Source organism: Sinocyclocheilus anshuiensis, unplaced genomic scaffold, assembly GCF_001515605.1.
Source record: "Sinocyclocheilus anshuiensis isolate Anshui unplaced genomic scaffold, SAMN03320099.WGS_v1.1 scaffold1097, whole genome shotgun sequence".
Lineage (NCBI taxonomy): Eukaryota > Metazoa > Chordata > Actinopteri > Cypriniformes > Cyprinidae > Sinocyclocheilus > Sinocyclocheilus anshuiensis.
This window is the reverse complement of record NW_015555843.1, coordinates 54,451-66,096: the sequence shown is the minus strand read 5'-3', so window position 1 is coordinate 66,096 and position 11,646 is coordinate 54,451. Positions and strand designations below refer to the sequence as shown.

The 11,646-nt window shown below is 35.7% G+C and overlaps 1 pseudogene; it reads right to left on the bottom strand.

The window, feature by feature from the left end:
- Positions 1-6,629: 6,629 nt before the first annotated feature.
- Positions 6,630-11,646, bottom strand: part of LOC107675548 (sorting nexin-5-like) — a 7,520-nt pseudogene continuing 2,503 nt past the window's right edge.

Below are 11,646 nucleotides of genomic sequence, written 5' to 3'. Positions count from 1 at the left end.
GGGGCCACTTTTCCTAAAACGGCAATAACGTTTAAACGGAATTAGATATTTACACCAAACTCGATATGTATATGTAAGACCTCAATCTGAGTCACATGAGAAAAATCACAGAGTCTGGCCACTGTGTGGTGCTATAATAGGACAAAAACATAAAAAGGGCTATAACTACACATCCGTTAGTCTGACTGACTTGAAAATTCACGTGCAATGTCTGTGTCCAAAGTGCCACAGCTGTCACTTTGGTTACTTTTCACAACTTTTCACTTTGGTTAGCTATAACAGGGTCATTTAGAAAATGGGTGTGGCCCAAAAGCCTATAATTCTTGAACGAAAACTCGGAACTTCACGAAATTAGGTGAGCACATGCAGCATATGATTCTAAAGAAGCATGGCAACTTTTATGGAGATCGGACTATAGGTGGCGCTATAACAGCCATAAATGTTAAAAACATCATATTTCTATGGTAAATTACATGGAATTGCCAAAAATGCTCTTTTTAATCATTGATTTATGTGGTTAGGTGGTTTGCTAAATAGTATGTCATGTCTTTTTTCATATGGCCTTAAATGCCTTAAAGCTCTTGAACCCCGGTAATTGCTTCTTGCAGTTATATTTCAGACTTGTAGTTGCATAATCCTCTAAAACAGCTGAACCTGCACATGTATAACAGATCACATGTTTGCGAAATTTATACTATGTGACACACAAGTTAAATATATTTTCCTTAAAAATCAAATCAACATGTCTATAAATATTCTAATTCAATATTTCCAAACGTTTATTCACCCTCAGTATAAAAACAGCGCCCATAAAATGTAATTGCTTCATAATAGTCTTGAGTTTAAGGTCCCATATGTATGGAATTGTTAGAAAAACTGGTATGAAACTGTAAGTTTTACTGCTGACTAATGGATTTATCGGTCAACCATTCGAGGCCAAGTCAACGTGGTCTGTTTGCTTAGTGAGTGAGAAAGTCAGAGTTACAGTAGCACATGGTCTAGAAAAGTAACTGTCAAAGAAGTATACACACATTTTCATTCATTGCTTGTTGAATATTGTCTAACCCTAACAGTTGTAATTACACATGGGTATGAATACAAAAGAATAATAAATGTTATCATTGTTTAATATTAAATGCTTTCACTTTAAAAATCAAGCTGGAAGCAAAAATATAATATAATAAATATTATAACAATGTTTTTGCATTTACACAAAAATACAGTACAAACTGCACATAATTATAAAGTTTTTTGCATTGTTCTCTAGTCTAGAGCACAGATGGAGCCCAGAACATTATACAACCTATAAATAACTGCATGGTGGATATTGTCTCAGCTGTTACTGCAATGTTTGATGTCTGTAGAGTAAACAAAACTGCTTCCAATCAGCTTGTAACACTCCAAAGAGAAAGGAAAACTTGAAATCGCATCATATGACCCCTTTAATGGACTGAACACAGGGGAACCAGAGCAGATGCCCTCCACTGACTTTATAGAATATCATGGAGTACTTCAGAGCACTTTCAGCACCTGAGTTTCTAACTATTCATACTGTCTGTGTTACAGCAATATTTTCTGTCGGTGTGGATGCTCATTATGAGTTTTGTCCCTTTTGTAGCGTCTTGCTGGGTAGCCCCGCCCATTGTGAAATCTCATTGGTCAAAACACACACTCTTCATAACATTAATAAGGAAATACTCCTAAATATCTTCTTTTTGATAGTGACTTTTTATGTCACTATCATCTTCACTGTCCTCTATTTCTTTTGTTCATTTCAAGATCTATGTTCTGTTAACACCACTTAAAAAGAAGTACAAATATTAAACTGTCAGTCAACAATCACTTTACACATGAGTCAACAAAGAAGTAACTTTACATATACAAAGTTCCATATTTTACCTGAGACTATTTTTTAAGTGATTAATTGCATTTTGCCCCCTTGCCGTCTTCTATTTTGTGCAGGTGCATTCATTTGACACAGGACAAGACACTCTGACCCACATGTGACTGGGTAATCCAAAGACAATATTGAAAGACTGTAGGAAAGTAGGTTCATAAAATTATTTTTAGATTGTGGTTAAAAGGAAACTGGGACAGAAGTATATAAAGATTTAATGGCATTGTAAGAGCATAATGAAAGTCTAGTATGACTGGAAAGTGGGTGGAATTGTATTGGATGACCCACTTAACGTCTTAGATTTCTGTTTCAGCTGCTCAACTTTGAATTGTATATGTAAGGGAGAATGTACATTCGGCCTGTGCACCTCCCTTCAGGGTCCTGATCATCCTGTGGGGTTTTGCGTTGTTATTATGATGGACAAACTAACCTTATTTCTATTTTTATTTATATACCTACTAACCAAATAAATAAATGGACATTAAATTTCTGTTGAAATTATTTTTTATCTGTTAACTAAACTATACTGTAAAAATGCTACAGTAAAAACCTGTTAATTGGTTAACGGTAAGTTCCCTTACTATACAGGGAAAAAGAGCATAGATTTAACCTTACATTTCATATAATTTTACAGCAAAATATCGATGAATGTACAGTTTTTGTAAGTAAAAAAGAACAAGTCATTTTATAATTTACAGTGAAACCATAAATTGACATTCCCAGAATTCTCTGGGTGACACTTCACATTTGATGGTATTTTTAAAAGTTTTTGTTATCAGTTATGTATATTAGGGTTATATGTTACAGCTTATGTTGTTTAATGAATGTTTATTGCATTATTTTAGTGATATGTGATACCATGATGGTGTTTTGTATTTGTGTGTATGACACGGGTGCACCTTTATATTTTTATAAACCTTAGCTTGTGGAAAGGCTACTTGCAATAAACTTTGATTCTTCACGTGGCTTTTTCTTAACTACCTGTGTTATTATGGTGGTTGTCAGTATCTGTTAAAGGTAAAAACCAGATTTTAGTAGCAGCTTGGCCTTGACATTTCAGCAGAAAATGGTTGTAGAATTTACTGGTTTAAAATGTTTTTGTTCGTGTTGTTGTTTTGTACAGTTTTAAACAGTAAAATTTACAGGTTGTTCTGTAAATATGTTCACATTTTTACTGAATTTCTACAGAATAATTCGGGCAAACACAGCTGCCTTTTTTTTGACACAAGGTTTGGTGCATATTTCATTTGTATGGTCTTCAAGTTTTAGGTTACATAAAATACTTGAAATGGTGGATAGTAAATAAAAAAAAGGAAGAAAAAAAGAAGAAGAAAAAGACCATAAAAATGGCTACTACCGTAGGTTATTCATCACTGAATTTCACATCCGATCACATCATTGGATAGCCTGCAGATAACGCTACAATTATGTACAACAATTAAAATGCAAAACCACAAAATTTCCATCTCAACTGCTGACATCAACCTATTGTGTGGTTTGGAAGAGCTGACCCACATCTTGACTTCAATAACAACATTTTCCAACTTGTTTGAGAGTCCAGCTTCCCTCATCACTGATTTAACAAATTAAGCTTTTTGTCTTTGGCAGAGCATAGCGCGGTGGTCTGCCATCAAATTCTTGCATTCTTGTGTCAGCACATAGACGTTTGGCCAGTCATGATGAGTCACATTACAATACCACATACCACCATGATCAGCTTAATGGAAAAACAGGCCCGGCTATTATAAATTGATGAAGTCGAAATGTGGAAGGTCTTGTAGAAAGCCCCTCCCCTAATATCATAATGTCATTAATATCCATGAGCTAAGAGTCACCATTTAGTGAGATCACAGCCAGCATATGTTGACATCAAAATCCTTTCACCATGAGACAACTACTTTCATCAACAGGCAGATAGTTATGTTTCTGGGAACATTAGATGAACAGCTTTCAAAAAGAGTGGGTCATGAGGTCGGCAGACCTGCAGTTTAGAGGCCTGTGACAAGGAAATATAATCATAATGGAGAAGTAACCAGTGCCTCTTCTCATCGACAGAAAAATATGAATCACTGGATAATGTAATGAGCCCTACAGCCAAAAAGTGGACAGCAGCTACAACTCCAAAAGAAAGGAAAAGGGAAGACAATCAATGTGGTTTTGGCGAATATATTAAATATTATAAATCTTCCCCCAAAGCCACTGGTAAAGAGCTATTGCTTCTTTTTAGCTGCAAGAGTGTGTCTTAATATGATGCCTGATATTTAGCATTTCTCACAGCAAGCAACCAATAACTGGCACTTCGTTGAAATTCATAAGCACTGCCACCCTCTGGTGGAAAAAAAAAACATATTCAAACCATTAATAACTGATATGTAAAAGTGGCCAGTGTTATCAAATGAGTAATGAGACTAAAATGTGATAGTATGTAGGTTCTTATTAACCAAATAACCTTCAGGGCCTAATGGTTAGAGAGTCAGACTTGTAACCTGAAGGTTGCGGGGTTCGAGTCTCAGTAACCGCAGGAAATGTAGGTGGTGGGGGAATGAATGAATAGCGCTCTTATCCACCCTCAATTCCCACGACTGAGGTGCCCTTGAGCAAGGTACCAAACACCCTATTGCTTTCTGGGTGCCGCAGCAAAAATGGCTGCCCACTGCTCCAGGTCCATGGCTTCAGTGTGTGTGCTCTGACTTAAGATGGGATAAATGCAGAGGACAAATTCTGAGTATGGGTTACCATACTTGGCCTACACTTCACATCACACGTATATTTTTATATTGCATTTTAGACCTAACACTCAACATCTCATTTAAAAAGCAGATTAAAAAGACAAAAAGCCATAAAAAGGGAAGCCAGGGCATGTTTATTTTTATTATTGCAAGCTTTCATAAAAATTATGATACTCCATATGAAATTTTTTTTTTCATCTATACAATCATTTATAAAATTTGTCTTCACTGAGACATGATTGTAATAGTGCTTTTAAAAATCTCCATAATCAGGACAGTTACATCTTTTTACATAAAACCAAACGTTTTGGTCCAATTTAAATGTAGAAAGTCTTAAACGGTTAGTAACAACACCAAGAGAACACATTTATTCAAGTAAAAATACATTTGAATAAGGAATGCTGATTTATATTTAATAGCGAAAGGATGTGAAGGCAAACTATCAAACTACATTAACTAAAACTTAAATCGTTGACATTTTTTCACAAATAATTCTGGAGAATTTGACTTAAGTCTTCAGAAAAGTATGACTTCAGGGAAAACATGCAGCTCACTTGAGGGAAACAGTTTCTTGCTCACACATATATGGAAGCATCATCTTATTCATGGCTGTGTAACCTTTACCATAAAAAAACAACTTATAGTAACTGGAAATTTAGAGTTGTGCAATTTACCCACACACACCAAATGGGGATATTAGAGTCAGTCTACAGTTTAAAATAAAAATAATCAGATTCAATACAAAAAGTGCTGTTTCTGATCCTGGCAAAGGCTAATTTGACAAAGAATTTGATCAACATTTCCTTGGTAAACTGTAAGCAACATTTTTATCTAGTAATCTGTGACATATTGGATCGTGATTTCGGATGAATCTCGACTGAATAGAAACATGTTATAAAGAAATATAGCTGAAGCATACCATGTCACATAACACTTCTCAGGTTTATACTGCTCTGCTTGTCGTCACACGTCAAGTTTACGTAATAGTTCATGATTAGTATATATCAGCTTTCCAGTGTGACAGCAAAAAGCAGATAAATCACATTTAAAGGTACAAAATTGCAGTCATAATCAAAACAACAGAAAATCGCTGAAATAATGCACTTTTTCTTCTTCTGTCAATGCGATTATTTAAATCTGTCTGCATAATCTTAGCTAAAATGTCTCCATCTCATCTTACAAAACCTGGAATACTTAAAAAAAAAAGAAAGGGATGGTGTTACTGATAATTCAAATAAATGGGAGAACTTTTGGTTCACTGCCCTCAATTCGGTGGCAAGATACAGTAAGGCAGTAAAAGGGGGCATAGCAACTAGATAAACAACAACTAGATAAAGTGTAACCATGGTAGAGACATTGCTGGTGGTGGCTCGTTTTCATGTTTTAGAGAGGTTACTGAACCACATGTAAGACATTTGAAGTAGATGCATTCAGGTTCCCCTCTAATGGGCTGGTAACAATGCAAGGAGCTCAAGATGATCCAGTGACCTCATCGTGTGGGTCAGTTGCTCTTGAGGATCTCAATGCTTCCCTGCAGAAGGGACACGCTGTTCTGTAGTGAGTGTACAAAAGAGAGAACGCAACAGAGTTAAAGTGACAGAGAACAGATGGAAGAAAGTCAACATGTTGGGCAAACCACATTAAAAACCAAGGTTGCCAAACCATTTACCAAAAAATCTCCATGACTTTCCAAGTCTACCATTATTACTATAAAGGCACTTAAGGGTTTTTAAAATTATTTTTAAAAACTCCCACCGCACTCAAAAAGAGCAATTTCTATTTGCTGAAATATTTTATAGCTGAGCATATCTAGAAAATGTACACTACTGTTCAAAAGTTTTGGGTCAGTAAAAATTTTACTATTTTTTTTTAAGAAGTCTGTTATGTTCACCAAGGCTGCATTTATTTGCTCTACAAACAAATTGTATTTGTGCTGCTTTTATACAGTGTAGTGAAATATGATTACAATTTAAATGTTTTATATATTTTAAAAGCATGTTATAAAGAAATATAGCTGAAGCATACCATGTCACATAACACTTCTCAGGTTTATACTGCTCTGCTTGTCGTCACACGTCAAGTTTACGTAATAGTTCATGATTAGTATATATCAGCTTTCCAGTGTGACAGCAAAAAGCAGATAAATCACATTTAAAGGTACAAAATTGCAGTCATAATCAAAACAACAGAAAATCGCTGAAATAATGCACTTTTTCTTCTTCTGTCAATGCGATTATTTAAATCTGTCTGCATAATCTTAGCTAAAATGTCTCCATCTCATCTTACAAAACCTGGAATACTTAAAAAAAAAAGAAAGGGATGGTGTTACTGATAATTCAAATAAATGGGAGAACTTTTGGTTCACTGCCCTCAATTCGGTGGCAAGATACAGTAAGGCAGTAAAAGGGGGCATAGCAACTAGATAAACAACAACTAGATAAAGTGTAACCATGGTAGAGACATTGCTGGTGGTGGCTCGTTTTCATGTTTTAGAGAGGTTACTGAACCACATGTAAGACATTTGAAGTAGATGCATTCAGGTTCCCCTCTAATGGGCTGGTAACAATGCAAGGAGCTCAAGATGATCCAGTGACCTCATCGTGTGGGTCAGTTGCTCTTGAGGATCTCAATGCTTCCCTGCAGAAGGGACACGCTGTTCTGTAGTGAGTGTACAAAAGAGAGAACGCAACAGAGTTAAAGTGACAGAGAACAGATGGAAGAAAGTCAACATGTTGGGCAAACCACATTAAAAACCAAGGTTGCCAAACCATTTACCAAAAAATCTCCATGACTTTCCAAGTCTACCATTATTACTATAAAGGCACTTAAGGGTTTTTAAAATTATTTTTAAAAACTCCCACCGCACTCAAAAAGAGCAATTTCTATTTGCTGAAATATTTTATAGCTGAGCATATCTAGAAAATGTACACTACTGTTCAAAAGTTTTGGGTCAGTAAAAATTTTACTATTTTTTTTTAAGAAGTCTGTTATGTTCACCAAGGCTGCATTTATTTGCTCTACAAACAAATTGTATTTGTGCTGCTTTTATACAGTGTAGTGAAATATGATTACAATTTAAATGTTTTATATATTTTAAAAGCAATTTATTCCTGTGATGGCAAAGCTGAATTTTCAGCAGCCATTACTCCAGTTTTCAGTGTCACATGATCCGGTGATTTTTTTCAGGATTCTTTGATAAATAGAAAGTTTTAAAAGGACAGCATTTATTTATATAAAAGTATTCATTTCTTTTAAAAGAGAATCTTACTGACTTGTCATTTGAACAGCAGTTTATATTCAACACAGAAATTTAAATATAGACATTTCCAGGCCTAGAAATCACATCTTTAAATGAGAATACCTGAACACTGCCGAATAAACATGTAATGATACACATAACACTTTAGCCTCCTCACCTTGGCATGTTTTATTTCCAGCTCAGTCATCTCGATCAAGTTCTTACGGAAGGCTACTACACGCCTTGCCTTGAAGCTGGTGAGCTCTACAATCACAAGAAATCAATGTTAGTAAGTAAGGAACGGTTCAGCCAAAACTGATAATTAAACCACTTTGATGATACTTTTTATAACAGTTTTTCAACAACATTCTATATAATATTTTTGTATTTAACCATCTTACCAGGCACAATGGTTATAGTTCACAGGCAGCTCCAGGATTTAAACCTACAATCTTTTGGCTACCAGCCTAGATCTATAAGCACCATATTAACTCTTCATAAACTATAAACTCTGACCATCAGAGTAATTCATCAAGGATATTGAACAGTTAAATAAAATTAAGTTTTGATTGTACAACACCTTTCTTGCCAGACTCGGAGAGCTTGTCAAACTTCTGCAGACACTGCTTCTGGTTCTCCTCAGCCTGTGCGACATCCTTACCCTTCAGACGAGCCTTGTCAAGAGCTTTATTGGAATTCTCATAATCGGCAAGTGCCCGTGCACGTCTATACAACAGGTCCTGAAGGAAGGAATGGAATGTGTTATTGCTAAACCTATAATCAGGACAAATCAACTTTTGTGTGTTGTTAGTGAACAATGACATAGGGTGTTCAACCATATGCGGGTACTTTTTACACAGTGGCAGGCAAGCTACAATATAAAATATTTTAGATTAAAAATAAATTCTGTTGCTGTTAGTACCAATGGCAGTGGGTACAACTGGGGCATTCACCATACATGTCTCGTGAGCAAAAATGTGAATTTTCCACTCTACAATGACCCCATTCTGGAAATAACTATAAAACATACATTCTAATACACTTGGTTGAATTATACAATCCAACGTATGTAACCAATGTAACCAACTATAATAACACAAACAGGGAAGGTGTTACCTTAGCAGCCTGGATGTCCCTTGTGTAGTATCTCAACAATTCTGTCAGCTTGAGTTCTTGATCCGATGCCATCCTGTCCTCCACTTTCTGTAAAACACACATACTTATGATCTTATAAATGTAAGTAAAAATTAAGATAGCTCCTACAGAGATACTCACCCTAAGCTTTTCAAACACTTCAGCACATTTTTCTAAGTGCCTGAAAGAAGAACAAAGATTTAGTAAAAATGAAATATTTTATATCAATAAGCTTAAACAATTTCTTTGTAGAATAATTGTTGTGGTTTTAAATTTTGCAGACTTATTTAAATGTGTCGCTATATACACACTTATTTTTCTCTATTTAAAATAAAAACTTAATTTTCTCTATTTATTATGTTTTTAAAAAAAATTTGTGTGTGCGGTCGGGCCATTGAAAATGTCGGCAGTTCAAGTGAAAAAACCCCCCCGATTATTAAGACACAGAGGAGTTAAAAAAAATGCATATACACTGCATGGCCAAAAAAAAAATTGTCGCCGTATGGATTTAAATAAGCAAATACTGCAGTGATTAATATGTTTCTGGCATGTTGTATGTTTGACAACAATTCTTTTCATCCTAACTGATGCAGTGTGTAGCTTTTTATTTCTCAAATAACCATGTTGGAAGACACAGCCATGTACATATTTCATGAAGATAATGTCAAGATTCATCAGGCTCAAATTGTGAAAGATTGGCCTGCACAGAGTCTTGACATTAACCCCATTGAATGTCTTTGGGGTGTGCTGGAGTAGACTTTACACTGCCTGTCCAAAAAGAATTTGCACACTCTAATATTTCATTGGACCACCTTTAGATTTGATAACATTGTGCTTTCGTTGTGGCATTGTTTCGACAACATTATGCAACATCACAACATTATTTCCATCAAGAGTTGCATTAATTTTTGGGAGAGTTGAACCACTCTGTAAAGTCGTCTCCAGCACATCCCTAAGACTTTCAATAGGGTTAAGCTCAGGACTCTGTGGTGGCCCATTCATAAATGAAAATGATTTGTCATGCTCACTGAACCCCTATTTCACAATTTGAGCCAGATGAATCTTGACATTATCATCATGGAATATGTACATGGGTATGTCTTCCAACATGGTTGTTTGAGAAATAAAAAGATATTAATCACTGGAATAATGATCAGATCCTAGAATCTTCACTACTTGCTTATTTAAATCCGAATGGCAACTTTTCTTTTTTGGCCAGGCAGTGTATACAACTACTAACTCTACTAATATCAATGAAGTACTCTCCTTAATAAATCAAACATTTGTTACTGTTCTTTGCTAAATGGTGTTTTTACTACAAACAATATGAAATATAATGCATTTCTCACTTTTTAAAGGCAGTGTTGTTGTCTGCAGCAGTGTTGTTCAGAGCCCCAGAAATGTGGTTATAATCATCAGCAACATCTTGGAAAAGAAAGACAATCTTTTGGTCAATATGAATGTTGCTTAGCATTAACAAATAGCCAAAATACTTGCAGCCAGTTGATTCATTAGGATGAAATGGTCTCACTTTTGTGAGAACGCGTCATTTTCTCAGCCTTAGCAGTGGCATCTTTGATTTTACTGGAATAATCCAACAGAAAATTCTTCTCCTGTTCAAAAAACTCATCAACCTCCTGCAAAAAGAAAGTTAAAGAACTGTCATATCATGACATGAGACAGAACACTGCTGCCTTGTGTTGATATTAATAAAAACATGCCCAAAGACAGCTGATTGACACACTGACCTTGACCCCTGAGATGAGGACCTCATCAGCACTCTTTACCATGTTCTTAAAGAACCCACCAAACATTTCCTTTGCATTTTTCCTTCTCACTGTGAGCTAAACAACAAATGAGAATAGGATTACAGAGTCAAGCACAATATGAACCAATCAGAAGGCAGAACCACAGTGCACACTCTTTATCGCCACTGGCTGAGATCCAAGGAGGTCACTTGTCTTTGTTATCAGCATAACTGACTTATCAGAGCAAAGCAAAACTTACAGGTTACGGCTGAGTTTTAAGAGACATTTTCTCTATACATGTATGAATCAGCAAAAAACAGTTAGAGACAATCTTTGCGCTGAACGAAGCAGGAAGTGGCCCTCAGAGTAATATCCTCTCATCCCCTCCCCCTTTATCTTCTTCACTCATCCTCCACTCTCTCTCCATTTGTGTTTAAACTGCCAACATTGCAGCTTCACAGGAAATAAGCAATGCCAACAGTCCCTCTCAGTGTCTCTCCGTTTCCTGGTCTGGGAAGAATAGGACTGGCCTAGACAAAACGGAAGACTCACATCCTGGTCGTATTCCAGGAATATCTGGAAGTTTCTGTCCTTTCTGAACATGGGGTGGGAGGAGAGTCGTTGAAGAAAAACTTCATGAACCTGCACAGTCTTCTTAAAAACAGCAATTATTTATTTGCCAAACGGCAGTAATTTTCTTTAAATCTACCAGTTGCGGTTGCACTCAACATACACTCAACTTATCACTCAACATACCCAGTTAAAAAAAGTCACCGCTCGCCACTGATATATATATATATATATACACACACAGGTGCATCAAAATAAATTAGAATGTCGTGGAAAAGTTCATTTATTTCAGTAATTCAACTCAAATTGTGAAACTCGTGTATTAAATAA